General features: G+C 43.6%; 2 non-coding genes and 1 pseudogene across 2 annotated transcripts; 2 read left to right on the forward strand and 1 right to left on the reverse strand.

The window, feature by feature from the left end:
* Positions 1–1,861: 1,861 nt before the first annotated feature.
* On the reverse strand, positions 1,862–6,348 carry LOC106565232 (zinc-binding protein A33-like; annotated as a pseudogene).
* A 13,225-nt stretch (positions 6,349–19,573) lies between these two features.
* trnaa-ugc (transfer RNA alanine (anticodon UGC)) lies at positions 19,574–19,646 on the forward strand. Its single transcript has one exon. It is a non-coding gene; the product is annotated as a tRNA-Ala (tRNA).
* A 1,910-nt stretch (positions 19,647–21,556) lies between these two features.
* Positions 21,557–21,628, forward strand: trnaq-uug (transfer RNA glutamine (anticodon UUG)). Its single transcript has one exon. It is a non-coding gene; the product is annotated as a tRNA-Gln (tRNA).
* Positions 21,629–22,097: the final 469 nt, after the last annotated feature.

Below are 22,097 nucleotides of genomic sequence, written 5' to 3' on the forward strand. Positions count from 1 at the left end.
CCTCCTCTGATCTGGCGGATTCACTAAACACATGCTTTGTTTGTAAAGGATGTCTGAGTGTTGGAGTGTTGGAGTGTGCCCCTGGCAATCCGTAAATAAAAAAAAAACAAGACAATGGTGCCGTCTGGTTTGCTTAATATAAGGAATTTGAAATGATTTATTTTTTTACTTTTGATACTTAAGTATATTTTAGCTTTTACATTTACTTTTGATACTTAAGTATATTTTAAACCAAATACTTTTAGACTTTTACTCAAGTAGGATTTTACTGGGTGACTTTCACTTTTACTTGAGTCATGCCCATGATTTTGGAATGAGATGTTCGACGAGCAGGTGTCCACACTTTTTAGTGTAAGTTATACTAACCCACTGGGCACAGACGTCAGTTCAATGCCTAGTTTTGATTAACATTTGGTTGTCAACTAACGTGAATTCAACGTGAAATCACCATGTCTTTGGATTTACTGTAGGTTAAAAGTTGGGTGAAAAAAGACAAAATGCTCTTAAATGTATGACTTTTTACAAATCCAATCAGTTTTCCACATTGATTCATCATCACAGCTGTTTAAAGAAAACCGAGCCATGGATTACAATTCCTCATGGTCAATATACTACGTTCAGGGTGAGGAACCATCTAACATAATGTTGTCAAATTCTGAACTTACCCTTTAATGTTTTGTTATTTAACTATACTCAATCGAACATTGAGGTCTGCTTATGCCCTTGTTTTTCAATTTTTTTTGTAAATGAATGTATTATCTTAAGTTAGTAAATTAACGTGTTAATTGTAACATAACTATCATACTCACTGTATTGAGCAAACACACAATTTTCCCACAGAATCAGGTGGTCAAGGTGCTTGGCCACATGGATCAGTGCTCCTGAAACTCTCTCTGGATCCGGCAGTGTGCACTGGGCTCTGGAAGAATATTCAGGAGTCAGTTCAAATGTGGGGTTGGGTTAAGAATAACCTAGGTCAAAAACCAGGCATAAGAGACAGAGACAAGCGGCAGATAACTTACCTTGCTTTCACTGTAGGCCTTATAGTTCTGGAGGAGCACAAAGACCAACTGAGTAATATATCCTCATAATACCTGAGATGAAATCAGTTCATCAATAAATGTATCTCAAATAATGTCTTCTTGTCACAGAACTGTTTGTTCTTACCTGCAAGAATGGGATACCTTCTGCTTTCAGCTCCTCTACGGCTCTGATTGTGTCTGAAGGGAGCAGTATACTTCAGTCTTGTTTAGTCAGGTGTGCTTTCAAATCTCAGTATTGATGCAGTTTTATCTTTCTCTTCGGTGTTGCTATCTTGTAGTCATAAAAAAAGTTTGAATAACTTTGATTCCTATATCGTATCCAATGTCGAACACAGCAGGTAAAATACACCTGTAGCTGATACAAGCTGAATTCTACAGTGTGAGAGCCTTTACCCAGGACAGAATTCACAGTTCTACAAAGTCAGTCACATGTATTGTTTAGTATTTTATGTCTTGATGACTTATCACTTGCCATATACAAACAGATCAAAGGTGGAAATAAACTTTGGGACATTCCAATGGAAAATCCTTGAATTCAGCGCAGTTTGGTTTAGCCAAATATTCTTTATTTACTGAATATTCCTCTCTAATTGAGAGTTATTGGTGACCCTAGCCTGACCCTGGCCAGTGACTCTATCTCCCTCTGCAAGCTGTAGACTTACCTACCACACCGGTCTAAACTGGAAAAGCATACATTTCTGAAGAAACTTTATGTGCTTGCTCCAGCTGTCGAAAAGTATGCTATACTAGTTTGAGAAGATTAAATCGTGGAAGTGGGTTAGGTTAGTGGGTGAATGAAACGTTATGGTAAAACAGCATCAACTTTAAACTGTTTTATTCCACTCTCATAGACAAAACCAAAAACAATAGAATGTATTTGGTTGAATCATGTAATAGGGAATGACAGTTTCCATGCAATTGATCATATACTTAAGGCAATAAGAGCAACTTCACATGATTAACAAAGCAATCTTATATAATACAAATAAGAAACAGGATTATACTCTACTAAATTTGGACTAGGTGTCAGTTCTACTCTCGTGCTTTATCAACAGTTTAAGCATTAAGTTCAAATCAGTCAAGTCTTTATAATGTCAGTAGGTGCTTGATTTAAAGGTGCAAAGTGCAGAAATCGCTCTACCATTTCCTGCTTGCTAAAATTCGAATAGTTCACCTAATTTCAGTTTATGTGACAAAACAAGCAATATACAGTGTAGAGAATAATTGTACCATCTCAACCGCTGTGAAATATATTTTCATAACCAAAAGGAGTGTGTTTTCAGCTGTTTGAAGCTGGTGTACAAGACCGAAAGTAAAAGATACAAAAACTAAACTTAGGAACGGGAAGCATAGAAGTAGGGCACAAAGAACAGATCTACCGTTTCTTAGACTTGCTTTCAATGAGAATTGCAGATCTTACACTCACCTTTCTTTGTGAAGTTGGCCAGGTCACCCAATAGGTTACATATTTCACCTTTAAAGTTGTGATATGAGACATTATAACTTCCTTATCAGCTCTAACTGTGCTGTTCCTAGACAAGAGGCCTATCAGCTCTAACTATGTTGTTCCACTGTTACAGAGGCCATGACAAGATCTTTAGAGGCTGGTGTTTACATCGATTACCAAGGCAGGGAAAGACTCTCTCAGCGAAAGTGTGTGTGAATGTGTGTAGGTGTGAGTTATTTAAAGGGTCATAGAATGACAGCTTTCCTCTGTCCCAGTCCAGCTGCACTCGGATCCTCGGGGGTCTCTGGCCCAACGTGAAGGGAATGGTTGACTTTGGTAGGGAATATGCCCTGTATTCACATGATTTATAATTTAGACCCCAGAGTCCACTGCGTATTCCTCCCTTCCTCCAGACAGTCTCTGTAACCACACCCAGGGTCCAGCCTACACTGTGTCCAACCTCAACATCCCAGATGTGTGTCCCTGAGTTAAAGCCTTCAGAGCCCAGGACCATTCTATTGTTATCAAACCTCTCTGGGTTGTCAGGATGCTTCTGCGTCCCATCACCAAGTCTCACAGTGGTCAGATCATCAGACAAGATGAGAGATGGGTGGGCAGTCTAGGGATCCAGAGTCACAGCAGCTAAACAGAGAGAACAGAGATTCTGTATGGGGTTTTTCAAACTGCACATTTGGGGCTTAGACCAGGGCCAAGCAACGTTTCACACTTGCATCAATTAGCATTATGTATTAACTATGGCTAGTAACTGAACAGCTTGTCAATTGCAACAATAAAATTATACTTACTATAGTGAGCAAACACTTCAACAATGTCCTGCATCTTCCCACAAAATCTGTGCAGGTTGTTAAGGTGCTTAGCCACATGGATCCGTGCTCCTGAAACCCTCTCTGGATCCGGCAGTGTGCACTGGGCTCTGGAAGAATATTCAGGAGTTAGTTCAACTGTGGGGTTGGGTGAAGAACAACCTTGGCACCCTAGGTTTAGAACCTCAGAGAAGAGACAGCGAAGAGGCAGATCACTCACCTTTTCACTGTGACCTTGTAGTTCTGCAGAAGAATAAAATACCAAATTAATAATAAATAATGATAATACCTGACATGTAATCCAGCCCGGCCTCAGAGCCAATACGTATGATATGTTACAAATGGTCGGATTATTTAAAACAGACAAGAAAGTGGCATCTTATCTGAATAGCAACTTTAGCTAACCACCATCATAGCGTTTTTCAACTGCTGAACATGTTATCTAACCCTCACCTCTATCCCTTACACCTAACCTAGCTAACCTTAGTGACAAATGCTAAAGCATCAGTGACTGTTGTTTAAGACGTATCATACTGTATCATACGAATTGGAAGGATGTAACAAATTATACATATTGGAGGGACCCCAAAATAACCTGCGAAATCCTACATGTGGTTGTGAGATGACAATGTGAAATCAGTTCATCAATAAATACACTCAGCAAAAAAAATAAACATTCTCTCACTGTCAACTGCATTTATTTTCAACAACTTTAAGATGTGTAAATATTTGTATGAACATAAGATTCAACAACTGAGACATAAACTGAACAGGTTCCACAGACATATGACTCCACCTCCAAATCGATCACGCTCCAGAGTACAGGCCTCGGTGTACCGCTCATTCCTTGACGATAAACGCAAATCCGACCATCACCCCAGGTGAAGAGTACTTTTTGCCAGTCCTGTCTGGTCCAGCGACGGTGGGTTTGTGCCCATAGGCGACGTTGTTGCCGGTGATGTCTGGTGAGGACCTGCCTTACAACAGGCCTACAAGCCCTCAGTCCAGCCTCTCTCAACCTATTGCGGACAGTCTGAGCACTGATGGAGGGATTGTGCGTTCCTGGTGTAACTCAGGCAGTTGTTGTTGCCATCCTGTAGCTGTCCTACAGGTGTGATGTTTGGATGTACCGATCTTGTGCAGGTGTTGTTACACGTGGTCTGCCAATGCGAGGACGATCAGCTGTCCGTCCTGTCTCCCTGTAGCGCTGTCTCACAGTACGGACATTGTAATTTATTGCCCTGGCCACATCTGCAGTCCTCATGCCTCCTTGCAGCACGCCTAAGTCACGTTCACGCAGATGAGCAGGGACCCTGGGCATCTTTCTTTTGGTGTTTTTCAGAGTCAGTAGAAAGGCCTCTTTAGTGTCCTAAGTTTTCATAACTGTAACCTTAATTGCCTACCGTCTGTAAGCTGTTAGTGTCTTAACGACCGTTCCACAGGTGCATGTTCATTAATTGTTGATGGTTCATTGAACAAGGGGAAACAGTGTTTAAACCCTTTACAATGAAGATCTGTGAAGATATTTGGATTTTTACGAATTATCTTTGAAAGACAGGGTCCTGAAAAAGGGACTTTTTGTTGTTGTTGCTGAGTTTATATCTCAAATCATTTCTGCTTATTATTGAGTTATTGGTTTTTACCTGAAGGAATGAGATATCTTCTGCTTTCAGCTCCTCCTCTATTGCTTTGATTGTGTCTGAAAGTGATGATAACCCTCTGATCATCTCATCAATCTTCTTCTTCATCAAGTGACTCTTCTGCTCCTCTTCTTCCTTCAGAGTAGCTAATCTGGCCGCTTCATCCTCTCGAAGCAACTGGTGTATCTTCTCAAACTCCCCTTTAATCTGCCTTTCTGTGTCCTCTGCTTATAGCTGCAGACAGTGGGAGGAATATGTGAAATACTATTATTACCACAGCAATTATCACAATTAATCCACAAATGCACATAGGCATTCAGCTACAGTTAAATTGCACTGTGGCATTAGACAACATAAGTCAACATTCTCACCTTAATATGGGTTACTGTTTGATGGCAGGCTATGGAAGATCTCAAACTTCTTCTGTAAGGGCTTCAAAAAAGTCTTGAGTTCCTCCTAGAATATGAAAATTGACACTGCACTGATTATTAGTGTGTAGTTACTTTCAACATCATTAAAAGTGACATAAGAGCCTAGAACAGACATGCAATATACACCTACAGGAGTGGGGAATGAAACACTCACAAATTCTATAATACAAACATGCTGTCCATAAGGACACCAGAGTTTGTAGGTATGACGAGAAAGTAAACACTAACATTGCTTTTTCTTCTGGTGTAAAATGTCAGCAAAATTATGTTGTGGTAATGTTATTATAAGCCCCCTACCTTAAAATCCTGTGCAGCTTCATCCATGGGACAGAAATTGTGGTTTGCATGTTTTTTAGAAGTATGACACACAAAACACACTGGCTGGTTATCATTCAGACAGAATAGTTTGAGTTTTTCGTGGTGCAGAAAGCAGAGCCCCTCAGGCCCTGCTGAATTTCTCTGATTCTTCTCCTCTAAGAAGGCCTCACACAGTTTCTTTAAAATTAGGTTACAAGGAGGTTCTTCCTTTGAGGATATTCTACTGCAAATTGGACATTCCAGAGAATCCTTTTGTTTCCAGAATTCTTTGAGACAGACTTTACAAAAGCTGTGGCTACATGACAGGATTACAGGATCCCAGAAGATGTTACTGTACACTGGACAGGAGAAATCCTTTTCTTGGAGAGAATGTTTGGAAGCCATTTTCTTTAAGATATCGCTGTCACAATCTTCTGTAATGGCTTCTGAAGGGAGCAGTATACTTCAGTTTTGTTTGGTCAGATGTGCTTTCAAAATCTCAGGATGCAGATTCCTCCTGTTCTTCGGAGCTGCTATCTTGTAGTTGTAGAAAGTTAGAACAAGTTTGAGTCCTATATTGTATCCAATGTCGAACACAGCAGGTAAATTACACCTGTAGCTGATCCAAGCTGAATACTAGTGTGACGAACTTTACCCAGGACAGAGTTATAAAAAAGCCAGTCTCTCACTCACTCACTCACTCACACACACACACACACACACACACACACACACACACACACACACACACACACACACACACACACACACACACAGGAGTGTTATCAAGTTCCATATTAGCCAGTGAGCTGGTCCTCTGTCCTGTGCAACTCCTTATTTATTTATACAAGGGCCAACAGCTTTTTTTCCCCCCAAATCCCAGCTTTAAAAAATCTTTTCATACTGACCATGTAAAAAAGAAGCACCGTGTGTGGGCCTAGTTAGGTGCCAAAAATTCTTTATTTAATAAATATTCCTCTTTGGTTGAGCATTAAAGTAATTATTGGTGACCCGGGCCCTTGACTCTATCTCCCTCTGCAGGCTGTAACCACTTACCTACAACACCAGGATAAACTGGAAAAGGTTGCTGCCTATAGTGAGATTGATTGTCAATTTGAAAAATTTAAAAGTAAATGCTACAGCCCAACTTTAGTGGTTTCATGTGACAGAGCTGAAAATATTGACTTGAAATTTAGAGGAGAAATGTAATATTACTATTATGCCGTTGGCTACTGGACAATGAAAGAAAGTGGAATCCCAATAGAACATGAGAGAAATGCTGGTTTCAATGGCATATGAGGAAGTTTTTATAAAATAAATATGGTCAGATTTTTCTTAGGCAACGTTGAAACAAGGCAAGACTTGGCTCATAAAATGACAAAAAAACATCCAGGTTAAAAAACAGTTTGTTTACATGCTGACTGCCTCTGCTCAGATTGCAAGGTGAGTGATGTTAATGTTAATTATCCTACATTATATTTGTGAAACATGACTGGCGTTTGGCCTATATATATATAATTAAATGTCTCATTAATGTTTGGCTACATTTTCTATCACCTCTCTCATGTCCATAGCATCAGTGTGGTATGGACATGAAAGGCAGTAGCTAATACACATAGTGTGTCACTTACACTTTCTAATCAATTTAATTGGATATTTTGATTAATGGTCTTGGCAGATGATCTTACATTTACATTTTACTAATTTAGCAGACGCTCTTAACCAGAGCGACTTACAGTAGCAAATACATACAATTCATACATTTTTTATTCAGTACTGTCCCCCCGTGGGAATCAAACCCACAACGCTGGCGTTGCAAACACCATGCTCTACCAACTGAGCCACACAGGACCCTGGCAGATTGGGCACCTCTTGAAGGCTAAATGACCATGCCCTTAAAATCACGCAATTCCAGTGCTGCCCGGAACATATCCCATTCTGTACTAGCAAAAGGCTTGTAGCTTCGTGTCTGCTTCATTGGACCACTTTCATACTGAGCACATCACTGGTACTTACTGTTTGAGCTTTTGTTTGTAATCAGGAAGCAGGAGGATAGAGTCTTGGTCTGATTTGCCGAAGGGAGGTCGAGGGAGGACCTTGTATGTGTTTCTGTAGGTAGAATAAAAGTGGTCCATAGTTTTGGGTCCTCTTGTGGCACATGGAGACATGTTGGTAGAAGTTAGGTAGAACGGATCTTAGTCTTTCCTCATAAAAATATCTGCCCAAAAGAAATGCCACCTCTGGGTGTGCGGTTTCTTGTTTGTTTATGGCCCCATACAGTTCATTGAATGACAGGTGGTGTTTGCTTTTTGTGGGATGTAGACAGCAGTGATAATTACGGATGAGAACGATCTTGGTAGATAAAAAGGTCTGCAGTTCACCATGAGGTATTCTATGTCAAGTGAGAAAAATATTGAGATTTCCTTCACACTGGAAGCCAGTTATTGTATACTAAGAGGCACACCTCTCCCCCTGCTCTCTCTGCTCTCTGCTCTCTCTCTCTGTTCTCTCTCTCTGCTTTCCCTGCTCTCTCTGCTCTCTGCTCTCTCGCTCTCTGTTCTCTGCTCTCTCTGCTCTGCTCTCTCTGCGCTCTGTTCTCTGCTCTCTCTCTGCTCTATCTCTGCTCTCTCCTCTTCTCTCTCTCTGCTCTCTGCTTTCCCTGCTCTCTCTGCTCTCTGCTCTCTCTCTCTGTTCTCTGCTCTCTCTGCTCTGCTCTCTCTGCGCTCTGTTCTCTGCTCTCTCTCTCTCTGCTCTATCTCTGCTCTCTCCTCTTCTCTCTCTCTGCTCTCTGCTTTCCCTGCTCTCTCTCTGCTCTCTCAGCCTGCTCTCTTCACACTGGAAGCCACTGTCTGATCATGATGCTGCATGGAGAAACCACTGAGTTGTATATCCATAGATTCAGTCAGCTAAGACTCTGTAAAGCATAGAATATTGTAGCTTTCAAGGCTCTTTGATAGGAGACTCCCGAACGAAGCTCATCCATCTTATTCTCGAGTGACTGGACATTTGCCAATAAAACGTAGCGGAGTGCCGTTTGATTTTCTCTCCGTCTCAGTCTCACCAGGACGCCAGCATGCCTTCTGCATCTATGCCTACGGCGCTTCGGTATCCAAAACATTAGGGTAGGATCCGTGTAAGTTTGTACTTCAGGAAGATCACAGGATGGACCACCGCCAGGTAGCGCTCCACACAGATAAAGGACTGGAACACGGGCCGGCCAGTGTAGATGAGACGTAGTCATGTATCGAAGAACATGTCCCAGGACATATTGGTCCAGATAGTACAAGGCCGCACAGAGGCAGTAGAGGATTTCAGACACAGACAGGTTGAGAGCGGAGAAGTCCTGAGGCCCCAAGGCCTTCCCTTCCGGTCATTACCAGCCACAGGAAATAAACATTGTTTGGGACACTTAGAATGATGTTGGTTACTGCATTCACAAGGTAGAGCAATGTGATTTCTGCAAAAGCAGGATCCATAGGGACAGGTTGAAGCAGTAGTGAAGTTATTTGCTTTGGAAGTATTAATTTCCTTGATACGTCTGTGGTTTCAGTGGACACTGCAAAAAGAGACAAAATAAAAATAATAGTCAGGAATTTCCGTTGTAGAGGGAGTAGTTTTGGTACCGGATGACCAAAAACGAAATAGAAAATGTACAATTAATTTCCCAAAGTAACTGAATCAGGCTGGAATTTACATCAACCCTTCAAAGCATACAAGAGAGACCATAATGTTTGAAATCCCAAAATTGGACATTTCTAAAATACAAAGTATTCAGTCTAAAAGAACACTTCACTACATCTGATGGTTGATAACAATTGTTACAATTGCCTAACTTATAAAAAGCTGAAGAATCAGTGCTTTATAAATCTAAACTTCTCTTCCATAAACACATTTTGCATTATGTGATCGTGCACTGAACAAGTGCACGCACCTTTAAGCAAAGGCATTGTGTGCATAATAACATTCTGCTGTCTATTCTCATACACAACATTCATGACCACTCATCAGTCCATTATTACATTTTACATTCTGTTCACACTCAGGTTGTACATTGTCTAGCTAAGGATTCTCCAACCCTGTTCCTGGAGAGCCACTGTCCTGTTGATTTTCACTCCAATCCTAATCTAGCGCACCTGATTCTAATAAATAGCTCGTTGATGAACTGAATCAGGTTAGTTACAACTGGGGTTGGAGCAAAAACCTATAGGAGGGTAATTCTCCAGGAACAGGGATGGAGAACCCTGGTCTAGCTCATCATGTTCTTATTAAATAGATTGCCAAGATACTTTGTAAGTAAACAAAAGTCTATGAGCTAAATGATATTGGAAATATACAAGGATAGAACAGCGGCCTCTGGTAAGACTAAGGGTGACGGTCTATGTATATTTGTAAACAACAGCTGGTGCACGAAATCTAAGGAAGTCTCAAGGTTTTGCTCGCCTAAGGTAGAGTATCTCATGATAAGCTGTAGACCACACTATTTACCAAGAGAGTTTTCATCTCTATTAGCTGATGGTGGTATGTAGCTGTCTACATACCACCAAAAACCGATGCTGGTACTAAGACCACACTCAATGAGCTGTATAGGGTCATAAGTAAACAGGAAAATGCTCACCCAGAGGCAGCGCTCCTAGTGGCCGGGGACTTTAATGCAGGAAAACTCATAAGTTTTACCTCATTTCTACCAGCATGTTAAATGTGCAACCAGAGGGGGAAAAAAACTCTAGACCACCTTTACTCCACACACAGAGACGGTACAAAGCTCTCCCTCGCCCTCCATTTGGCAAATCTGGCCATAATTCTATCCTCCTTTATTCCAGCTTACAAGCAAAAACTAAAGCGGGAAGCACCAGTGACTCGGTCAATAAAAAAGTGGTCAGATGAAGCAGATGCTAAACTACAGGACTGTTTTACTAGCACAGACTGGAATATGTTCTGGGATTCTTCCGATGGCGTTGAGGAGTACACCACATCAGTCACTGGCTTCATCAATAAGTGCATCAATGACGTTGTTCCCACAGTGACAGTACATACATACCCCAACCAGAAGCCGTGGATTACAGGCAAAATCTACAATGAACTAAAGGGTAGAGCTGTCACTTTCAAGGAGCGGGACTCTAACCTGGAAGCTTATAAGAAGTTCCGCTATGCCCTCCGATGAACGTTCAAACAGGCAAAGCGTCAATACAGGACTAAGATTGAATCATACTACACTTGCTCCGACGCTTGTCGGATGTGGCAGAGCTTGCAAACTATTACAGACTACAAAGGGAAGTACAGCCGTGAGCTGCCCAGTGACACGAGCCTACCACACTAGCTAAATTACTTCTATGCTCGCTTTGAGGCAAGCAACACTGAAGCATGCATGAGAGCACCAGCTGTTCCGGACAACTGTGTGATCACGCACTCCGTAGCCGATGTGAGTAAGACCTTTGAACAGGTCAACATTCACAAGGCTGCAGGGCCAGTCGGATTACCAGGACGTGCACTCCGAGCATGCGCTGACCAACTGGCAAGTGTCTTCACTGACATTTTCAACCTCTCCCTGTCTCAGTCTGTAATACCAACATGTTTCAAGCAGACCACCATAGTCCCTGTGCCCAAGAACACTAAGGTAACCTGCCTAAATGACTACCGACCCGTAGCACTCATGTCTGTAGCCATGAAGTGCTTCCAAAATCTGGTCATGGCTCACATCAACACCATTATCCCAGCAACCCTAGACCCACTCCAATTTGCATACTGTCCCAACAGAGCCACAGATGATGCAATCTCTATTGCACTCCACACTGCCCTTTCACACCTGGACAAAAGGAACACCTATGTGAGAATGCTATTCATTGACTACAGCTCAGCGTTCAACACCATAGTGCCCTCAAAGCTCACCACTAAGCTAAGGACCCTGGGACTAAACACCTCCCTCTGCAACTGGATCCTGGACTTCCTGATGGGCCGCTACCAGGTAAAGGTAGGTAACAACACATCCGCCACGCTGATCCTCAACACGGGGGCCCCTCAGGACTGTGTGCTCAGTCCCCTCCTGTAATCCCTGTTCACTCATGACTGCATGGCGAGGCATGACTCCACACCATCATTAAGTTTGCCGATGACAACAGTGGTAGGCCTGATCATGGACAAGACAGCCTATGGGGAGGAGGTTAGAGACCTGGCCGTGTGGTGCCAGGACTACAACCTCTCTCTCAACATGATCAAGACAAAGGAGATGATTGTGGACTACAGGAAAAGGAGGATCGAACACACCCCCATTTTCATTGACGGGGCTGTAGTGGAGCAGGTTGAGCACTTCAAGTTCCTTGGTGTCCACATCACCAACAAACTAACATGGTCCAAGCACACCAAGACAGTTGTGAAGAAGCCACGACAAAACCTATTCCCCCTCAGGAGACTGAAAATAGTAGTCATGGCGCGGACAGAGATGTTCGCCTGGCGTCAGGTCCTTAGGAATCTATGCAGTAATATGTTTTTTATGTATTATTTCTTACACTGTTAGCACAGAAAATCTCAAGTGTTATTAAATACAGCCGGGAAGAACTACTGGATATAAAAGTGATGTCAACTTTCCTGAAGCAAATCCTTTGATCGGTCCTCCACCCTGGATATGGGATCTTATTCCAGAGGCTGGCCCAAAACAATGTGGTTGCTGCAGGAGAGGCAGACAGAGTGGCCTCCTGGTCAGACTTAGAAGGCGAGCATACCATCCACCGCTTCCGAGCATATTACTTGCCAATGTCCAATCTCTAGACAACAAGATGGATGAAATTAGGGCACGAGTTTCAATCCAGAGAGACATCCAAGATTGTAACATTCTCTGTTTCACGGAAACATGGCACACTCGGGATATGTTGTCAGAGTCGGTACAGCCAACCGATTTCTTCACGCATCACGCCAACAGAAACTAACATCTCTCTGGTAAGAAGAAGGACGGGGGTGTATCTCTCATGATTTACGACTCATGGTGTAATCATAACAACATACAGGAACTCAAGTCCTTTAATTCACCTGACCTAGAATTCCTTACAATCAAATGCTGACCGCATTATCTCCCAAGAGAATTCTCTTTGATTATAGTCACAGCCGTATATACCCCCCCGCGCCCCCAAGCAGACACGTTGAAGGGCCTGAAAGAACTTCACTGGATTCTATGTAAACTGGAAACAATATATCCTGAGGCTGCATTTATTGTAGCTGGGGATTTTAACAAAGCTAATCTGAGAACAATTCTTCGTAAATTCTATCAGCATATCGAATGCGTGACACTAGCTGGTGGCATTCTGGACCATTGCTACTCTAATTTCTGCGATGCATACAAAGTCCTCCCCGCCCTCCATTCAGCAAATCTGACCATGACTCCATCTTGTTGTTCCCAGCCTATAGACAGAAACTCAAACAGGAAACGCCCATGCTCAGGTCTATCCAATGCTGGTCTGACCAATCGCATTCCACGCTTCAAGATTGCTTCGATCACGTGGACTGGGATATGTTCCGGGTAGCCTCAGACAACAACATTGACATATATGCTGACTCAGTGAGCAAGTTTATTAGCAAGTGCATTGGTGATATTATAGCCACTGTGACTATTAAAACCTTCCCTAACCAGAAACCGTGGATTGATGGCAGCATTCGTGCAAAACTGAAAGCGCGAACCACCGCTTTTAATCATAGCAAGGCGACTGGAAACATGACTGAATACAAACAGTGTAGCTATTCCCTCCACAAGGCAATCACACAAGCAAAGCGTCAGTATAGAGACAAAGTAGAGTCGCAATTCAATGACTCAAACACAAGACATATGTGGCAGGGTCTACAGTCAATCACGGATTGCAAATAGAAAACCAGCCCCGTCGCGGACATCGACGTCATGCTCCCAGACAAATTAAACAACTTCTTTGCTCGCTTTGAGGACAATACAGTGCCACTGACACGACCCGCTACCAAAGCCTGTGGGCTCTCCTTCACCGTGGCTAATGTGAGTAAAACATTTAAACGTGTTTACCCTCGCAAGGCTGCCAGCCTAGACGGCATCCCTAGCCGCGTCCTCAGAGTATGCGCAGACCAGCAGGCTGGTGTGTTTACGGACATATTCAATCAATCAATCTCTATCTCAGTCTGCTGTGCCCGCATGCTTCAAGATGGCCACCATTGTTCCTGTTCCCAAGAAAGCTAAGGTAACTGAGCTAAATGACTATCACCCCGTAGCACTCACTCACATCACCTCCACCCTACTTGATACCATAGACTCACTCCAATTTGCTTACCACCCCAATAGGTCCACAGACGACACAATCACCATCACACTGCACACTACCCTATACCATCTGGACAAGAGGAATACCTATGTAAGAATGCTGTTTATTGATTAAAGCTCAGCATTTAACACCATAGTACCCTCCAAACTCGTCATTAAGCTTGAGACCCTGGGTCTCGACCCCGCCCTGTGCAACTGGGTCCTGGACTTTTTGACCGGTTGCCCCCAGGTGGTGAGGGTAGGAAACATCACCACCCAGCTGATCCTGAACACTGGGGGGTCCCACAAGGGTGCATTCTCAGCCCTTTCCTGTACTCCCTGTTCACCCATGACTGCGTGCCCATGCACACCTCCAACTCAATCATCAAGTTTGCAGACGACACAACAGTGGTAGTCTTGATTACCAACAATGACGAGACGGCCAACATGGAGGTGGTGAGGGCCCTCGGAGTGTGGTGTCAGGAAAACAACCTCTCATGCAACGTCAACAAAACAAAGGAGATGATCATGGACTTCAGGAAACAGCAGAGGAAGCACCCCCCTATCCCCATTGACGGTATAGTACTAGAGAAGGTGGAAAGTTTTAAGTTCCTCAGCGTACACATCACGGACAAACTAAAATGGTCCACCCACACAGACAGTGTGGTGAAGGCGGCGCAATAGCGCCTCTTCAACCTCAGGAGGCTGAAGAAATTTGGCTTGTCACCTAAAACCCTTAAACTTTTACAGATGCACAATCGAGAGCATCCAGTCGGGCTATATCACCGCCTGGTACGGCAACTGCTCCGTCCACAACCGTAAGGCTCTCCAGAGGGTAGTGCGGTCTGCACAATGCATCACCGGGGGCAAACTACCTGTCCTCTAGGACACCCACAGCACCCGATGTCACAGGAAGGCCAAAAAGATCATCAAGGACAACAACCACCCGAGCCACTGCATGTTCACCCGGCTATCATCCAGAAGGTGAGGTCAGTACAGGTGCATCAAAGCTGGGACCAAGAGACTGAAAAACAGCTTCTTTCTCAAGGCCATCAGACTGTTAAACAGCCATCACTAACATTGAGTGGCTGCTGCCAACATACAGACTCAAATCTCTGGCCACTTTAATAAATGTAATAAATGGATTTAGTAAAGGTATCACTAGTCAATTAAATTAACGCCACTTTAATAATGTCTACATATCCTACATTACTCATCTCATTTGTATTTTTACTGTATTCTATACCATCTACTGCATCTTGCCTATGCCGCACGGTCGTCGCTCATCCATATATTTATATGTACATATTCTTATTCCTCCCTTTACATTTGTGTGTATAAGGAAGTCGTTGTGAATTTGTTAGATTACTTGTTAGATATTACTGCACTGTCGGAACTAGAAGCATAAGCATTGCTACAATCGCAATAACATCTGCTAACCATGTGTATGTGACCAATAAAATTTGATTTGATTTGAAATATTTGGCATGGGTCCTCAGATTCTCAAAAGTTTCTATAGCTCCACCATCGAGAGCATCCTGCCTGGTGCATCACTTCCTGGTATTGCAACTGCTCGGCCTCCGACCGTAAGGTACTACAGAGGGAAGTGTGTACAGCCCAGTACGTCACTGGGGCCAACCTTTCTGTCATCCAGGATCTCTATACCAGGCGGGGTCAGAGGAAGGCCCTAAAAATTGTCAAAGACTCCAGCCACCCTAGTCATAGACTGTTCTCTCTGCTACTGCACAGCATAAGGTACCAGAGCGCCAAGTCTAGGTCCAAGAGGCTTCTATACAGCTTCTAACGCCAAGCCATAAGACTCCTGAACTTCTAATCAAATGGCTACCCAGACTATTTGCATTGTCCCCCCCTTTTTACACTGCTGCTACTCTCTGTTTATTATCTATGCATAGTCACTTCAATAACTCTACCTACATATACATATTACCTAAATTACCTCGACTAACCGGTGCCCCTGCACATTGACTATGTACCGGTACCCCCTGTATATAGCCCCGCTATTGTTATTTTACTGCTGCTCTTTAATTATTAGTTACTTTTTAATTTATTTTTTTAAATTGGTATTTTTTTTGTATGTATTTTTTCTTCACACCTCGTTGTTTAAGGGCTTGTAAGCATTTACCTGTTGTATTCAGCGCATTTGACACATTTTTATTTGATTTATTCAGTGCCTGTCTAACAATGCAAATAGTCTGAGTAGCCATTTGATTAGATGTTCAGGAGTCTTATAGCTTGGGGGTAGAAGATGTTGAATAAACACCAAGAGGTCAACTAAAAGGTTTCAGCATTCTGTACATCATTTTGTAAATAAATACAGGCCATCACCTGGAGTACGGCCCAGTATGCAAAATTAGAGTACATCGAGCTTTTAAGCTCTTTTCACACTCAGGTTGTACAATGTATTTGACACAATGAGATGCATCTGAGATTTGTCTGCACAAACATGTTTATGCAACTGTTATTTATTGTCAGTTAGAAAAACAATCTGTTAAAGTATCGAAAGAAGACAACATCGTAAGGAAGAAATACTTATTTTTTTCACACATGACTGTATACAAAGGTGTTTAGCAGACAACTTTCCTCTGCTCACTGATTGGACATTGCATAGTCATTTGCGTGAAAAATTATTGATTTCTATCTCGTACTATGCAATGCAACTGAGATGCAGGCAATTTTTGGGGGGTGACATACAGAGCAACTCAGAACTTTGTTGCAAGTAACTGAAACTGCCTCCAGATTATTACGTGTTCTCGCATACCCCTAGAGCATCGAGCCAGCGGGGTGGTGGCACTGGAATCCTCATCTCTCCCAAGTGGACATTCTCTCTTTCTCCCCTGACCCATCTGTCTATCTCCTCATTTGAATTCCATGCTGTCACAGTTACCAGCCCTTTCAAGCTTAACATCCTTATCATTTATCGCCCTCCAGGTTCCCTTGGAGAGTTCATCAATGAGCTTGACGCCTTGATAAGTTCCTTTCCTGAGGATGGCTCACCTCTCACAGTTCTGGGTGACTTTAACCTCCCCACGTCTACCTTTGACTCATTCCTCTCTGCCTCCTTCTTTCCACTCCTCTCCTCTTTTGACCTCACCCTCTCACCTTCCCCCCTACTCACAAGGCAGGCAATACGCTTGACCTCATCTTTACTAGATGCTGTTCTTCCACTAATCTCATTGCAACTCCCCTCCAAATCTCCGACCACTACCTTGTATCCTTTTCCCTCTTGCTCTCATCCAACACTTCTCACTCTGCCCCTACTCGGATGGTATTGCGCCATCCCAACCTTCGCTCTCTCTCTCCCGCTACTCTCTCCTCTTCCATCCTATCATCTCTTCCCTCTGCTCAAACCTTCTCCAACCTATCTCCTGATTCTGCCTCCTCAACCCTCCTCTCCTCCCTTTCTGCATCCTTTGATTTTCTCTGTCCCCTATCCTCCAGGCCGGCTCGGTCCTCCCCTCCTGCTCCGTGGCTCGACGACTCACTACGAGCTCACAGAACAGGGCTCCGGGCAGCCGAGCGGAAATGGAGGAAAACTCGCCTCCCTGCGGACCTGGCATCCTTTCACTCCCTCCTCTCTACATTTTCCTCTTCTATCTCTGCTGCTAAAGCCACTTTCTACCACTCTAAATTCCAAGCATCTACCTCTAACCCTAGGAAGCTCTTTGCTACCTTCTCCTCCCTCCTGAATCCTCCTCCCCCTCCCCCCCCCCTCCTCCCTCTCTGCGGATGACTTCGTCAACCATTTTGAAAAGAAGGTTGACGATATCCGATCCTCGTTTGCTAAGTCAAATGACACCGCTGGTCCTGCTCACACTGCCCTACCCTGTGCTTTGACCTCTTTCTCCCCTCTCTCTCCAGATGAAATCTCGCGTCTTGTGACGGCCGGCCGCCCAACAACCTGCCCACTTGACCCTATCCCCTCCTCTCTTCTCCAGACCATTTCCAGAGACCTTCTTCTCACCTCGCTCATCAACTCATCCTTGACCGCTGGCTACGTCCCTTCCGTCTTCAAGAGAGCGAGAGTTGCACCCCTTCTGAAAAAACCTACACTCGATCCCTCCGATGTCAACAACTACAGACCAGTATCCCTTCTTTCTTTTCTCTCCAAAACTCTTGAACGTGCCGTCCTTGGCCAGCTCTCCTGCTATATCTCTCAGAATGACCTTCTTGATCCTAATCAGTCAGGTTTCAAGACTGGGCATTCAACTGAGACTGCTCTTCTCTGTGTCACGGAGGCTCTCCGCACTGCTAAAGCTAACTCTCTCTCCTCTGCTCTCATCCTTCTAGACCTATCTGCTGCCTTTGATACTGTGAACCATCAGATCCTCCTCTCCACCCTCTCCGAGTTGGGCATCTCCGGCGCGGCCCACGATTGGATTGCGTCCTACCTGACAGGTCGCTCCTACCAGGTGGCGTGGCGAGAATCTGTCTCCGCACCATGCGCTCTCACCACTGGTGTCCCCCAGGGCTCTGTTCTAGGCCCTCTCCTATTCTCGCTATATACCAAGTCACTTGGCTCTGTCATATCCTCACATGGTCTCTCCTATCATTGCTATGCAGACGACACACAATTAATCTTCTCCTTTCCCCCTTCTGATAACCAGGCGGCGAATCGCATCTCTGCATGTCTGTCAGAGATATCAGTGTGGATGACGGATCACCACCTCAAGCTGAACCTCGGCAAGACGGAGCTGCTCTTCCTCCCGGAGAAGGACTGCCCGTTCCATGATCTCGCCATCACGGTTGACAACTCCCTTGTGTCCTCCTCCCAGAGTGCTAAGAACCTTGGCGTGATCCTGGACAACACCCTGTCGTTCTCCACTAACATCAAGGCGGTGACCCGATCCTGTAGGTTCATGCTCTACAACATTCGCAGAGTACGACCCTGCCTCACACAGGAAGCGGCGCAGGTCCTAATCCAGGCACTTGTCATCTCCCGTCTGGATTACTGCAACTCGCTGTTGGCTGGGCTCCCTGCCTTAGCCATTAAACCCCTACAACTCATCCAGAACGCCGCAGCCCGTCTGGTGTTCAACCTTCCCAAGTTCTCTCACGTCACCCCGCTCCTCCGCTCTCTCCACTGGCTTCCAGTTGAAGCTCGCATCCGCTACAAGACCATGGTGATTGCCTACGGAGCTGTGAAGGGAACGGCACCTCCATACCTTCAGGCTCTGATCAGGCCCTACACCCAAACAAGGGCACTGCGTTCATCCACCTCTGGCCTGCTGGCCCCCTACCTCTGAGGAAGCACAGTTCCCGCTCAGCCCAGTCAAAACTGTTCGCTGCTCTGGCACCCCAATGGTGGAATAAGCTCCCTCACGACGCCAGGACAGCGGAGTCAATCACCACCTTCCGGAGACACCTGAAACCCCACCTCTTTAAGGAATACCTAGGATAGGATAAAGTAACCCTTCTAACCCCCCCTCCCTTAAAAGATTTAGATGCACTATTGTAAAGTGGTTGTTCCACTGGATATCATAAGGTGAATGCACCAATTTGTAAGTCGCTCTGGATAAGAGCGTCTGCTAAATGACTTAAATGTAAATGTAAAATGTAAATTTCGTGTGATGTCAGTTTAAGGGCTCCTTCAATGTAGTCTTGAGTTCCTCCATGGAATGACAGTGGTCCCGTGTGGCTCAGTTGGTAGAGCATGGTGTTTGCAATGCCAGGGTTCTGGGTTCGATTCCCAGTATGGGAAAAAATAAAATAAATGTATGTATTCACTACTGTAAGTTGCTCTGGATAAGAGTGTCTGCTAAATGACTAAAATGTAAAATGAATGAAACATGACACTTAAATTTGAGGAAAGTCTCTCTATTCCTGCTTTTATTACTTTTGATATTTATACTGCTATAAAATGTATAAGTTTCAGCAAAATTAGGTCGTAGTCATAGATTTATTACCGGTATGTCTTATAAGAGTGGGCTTTGCTTATATTTTATAATCCTGTGCAGCTTCATCTATGGGACAGAACTTGTGGTTTGCATGTTTTTTGTTGTTGTTTGACAACTCACAGGCTGTTTATCATTCGGACAGTACAGTTTGAGTTTTTGTCTGTGTAGAATACAGAGCACCTTAGACCTGCTGAAGCTCTCTGACTCCTCTCGTGAGAAAACCTCACAGTTTCTTTAAAATCAGATTATAAGGAGGTTGTCCTGTTGAGGATCTTCTAGAAATGGGACTGTCCAGAATTCATTGAGACTGGCTTTACAGAAGCTATGGCTACACGACAGGAGGTCAAGATCCCTTAAGATGTCACAGCACACAGTACAGGATAAATCCTTTTCTTGGAGAGAATGTTTGGAAGTCATAAAAAAAAAAATTCTAGTCACAATCCTCTGTAATGGCCTCTGAAGGGAGGAGAAATGCCTAACATTAAGCTACTTCAGGTTTGTTTAGTCAGACGTGCTTTCAAATCTCAGTATTGATGCCATTTCCTCCTACTCTTCGGGGGTTGATTTCTTGTAGTTGTTGGAGTACGTTTGAGTCCTGTATCGTATTCTATGTCGAACATAGATAGCAGGTAAATTACACCTGTAGCTGATACAAGATGAATGTTAGTGTGAGCCGAGGGACTTTATCCTGGAAAGTTGTCACGAGTTCACATAAGTCAGTCACATGAATTGTTAAGTATTATATGTCTTGATGATGACTTATCACTTGCCAGAACCCTCCCCCAACTCTCTCTCTCTCTCGCTCACACACACACACACATATAAAGCATTAATGCACATACACATTTATGGGATTTTCCAGTCAGAACGTACTTTTGTCAATGGGAAAGGATGCAATTAACAAGTCTTTGTTGGGAATGTTCACAAGGGCCAACAAGTCTTTTTATTCACAATTCCCAGCTTTAACAAATCCATAAATACTGCCTAATCCTGGCCCGTAACTCTCTAGCCCCCTCTACAGACTATTTACAATTTAAGCTGCAATATTATAGCCAGGGCTAAGCAATGCCATCGTGTACATGCAGCAAAACCACACTTACAGCAGAGCTAGCTAGCTAAACTAATAGAACGAAAAGGACTGCGATTAGAACGTTTTGCCTGCTATAGTATGTCATGCAGAAACCGAGATTCGTCTTCTACATTTCGGGACCTGCTTGTGGGATTGCCTTTTTGGGTTACATTTAGCTAACTAGCCAACAGCCAGCATAAATATGCTAGCGTTAGCTGGCTAGCTAGCTAGTGACTTTTGCTAGTTAGGACAAATATCAACACCCTCAGCTAGCTGTTGAACGTAGAAGCGAAGACGACAAATACATGCCTATTATCGGTGTTATTATTTGTTAGCAAGCTACGTAAGAAAACACTTCGGGAAAATCTAGCTGCCATGCTGCTCTAATATTTGCAGTACGCTAGCTGTTCAACTAAGCTAGCTAATTAATTAGCTTGTTTGGTAGCTAGCAATGTCTCTTTCTTTTGCCTAGAATTTCGGCTTGCATGTTTTTGCAATTCCACGTTGTAAATGTCTGTTGTCAAAGTTGCTACTGAATTGCATTACCGACGCATTGCATTACTTAACAGCATCTTGTAAAGGGTGTTAGACAGCACGTGCATATACTGGATAAGAACCCTGGTTTTAGCTATTTATGCTATGAGTGGTCCTATGGTGTAATGGTTAGCACTCTGGACTTTGAATCCAGCGATCCGAGTTCAAATCTCGGTAGGACCTCGTCATTTTGATTTAAAATATTCTTAGTTACACAAATATTATGGACAGTGAAATTATTGGTAGTTCTCTCAGATGTGGATTTGTTGTCTCCTGTCAAAAGGTAAAATACTACAGTTGGTGGGTCTCCTGTACTAGGGCCCGCCCAAGTTTTCTGAGCAAAAATATATAATAAAAAGTACTTTTTTAAAGAATTTGTATTTTCATTGTTGGACATAATAGACTAAAACAGGCAATCTACTCCAATTAATTTTAATTTAATAAATCTTCTAAAGTATTCCCACACATAAAGAGACGTGATCGTATACAAACGTAAGCAAGGTTTGAAATGATTATGTTTTAGTCAAACATCTTTTGGGCTCTTGTGGTCAAATTTGCAGTCTCCAAATTATTTGTAATTATGTTCCAGCCCCCGTCCATCCCCTCAAGAAAAAAATAGGCCCGCAGCTGAATCTAGTTGATCCCTGCAATA

This window comes from Salmo salar, chromosome ssa12 (assembly GCF_905237065.1).
Source record: "Salmo salar chromosome ssa12, Ssal_v3.1, whole genome shotgun sequence".
Lineage (NCBI taxonomy): Eukaryota > Metazoa > Chordata > Actinopteri > Salmoniformes > Salmonidae > Salmo > Salmo salar.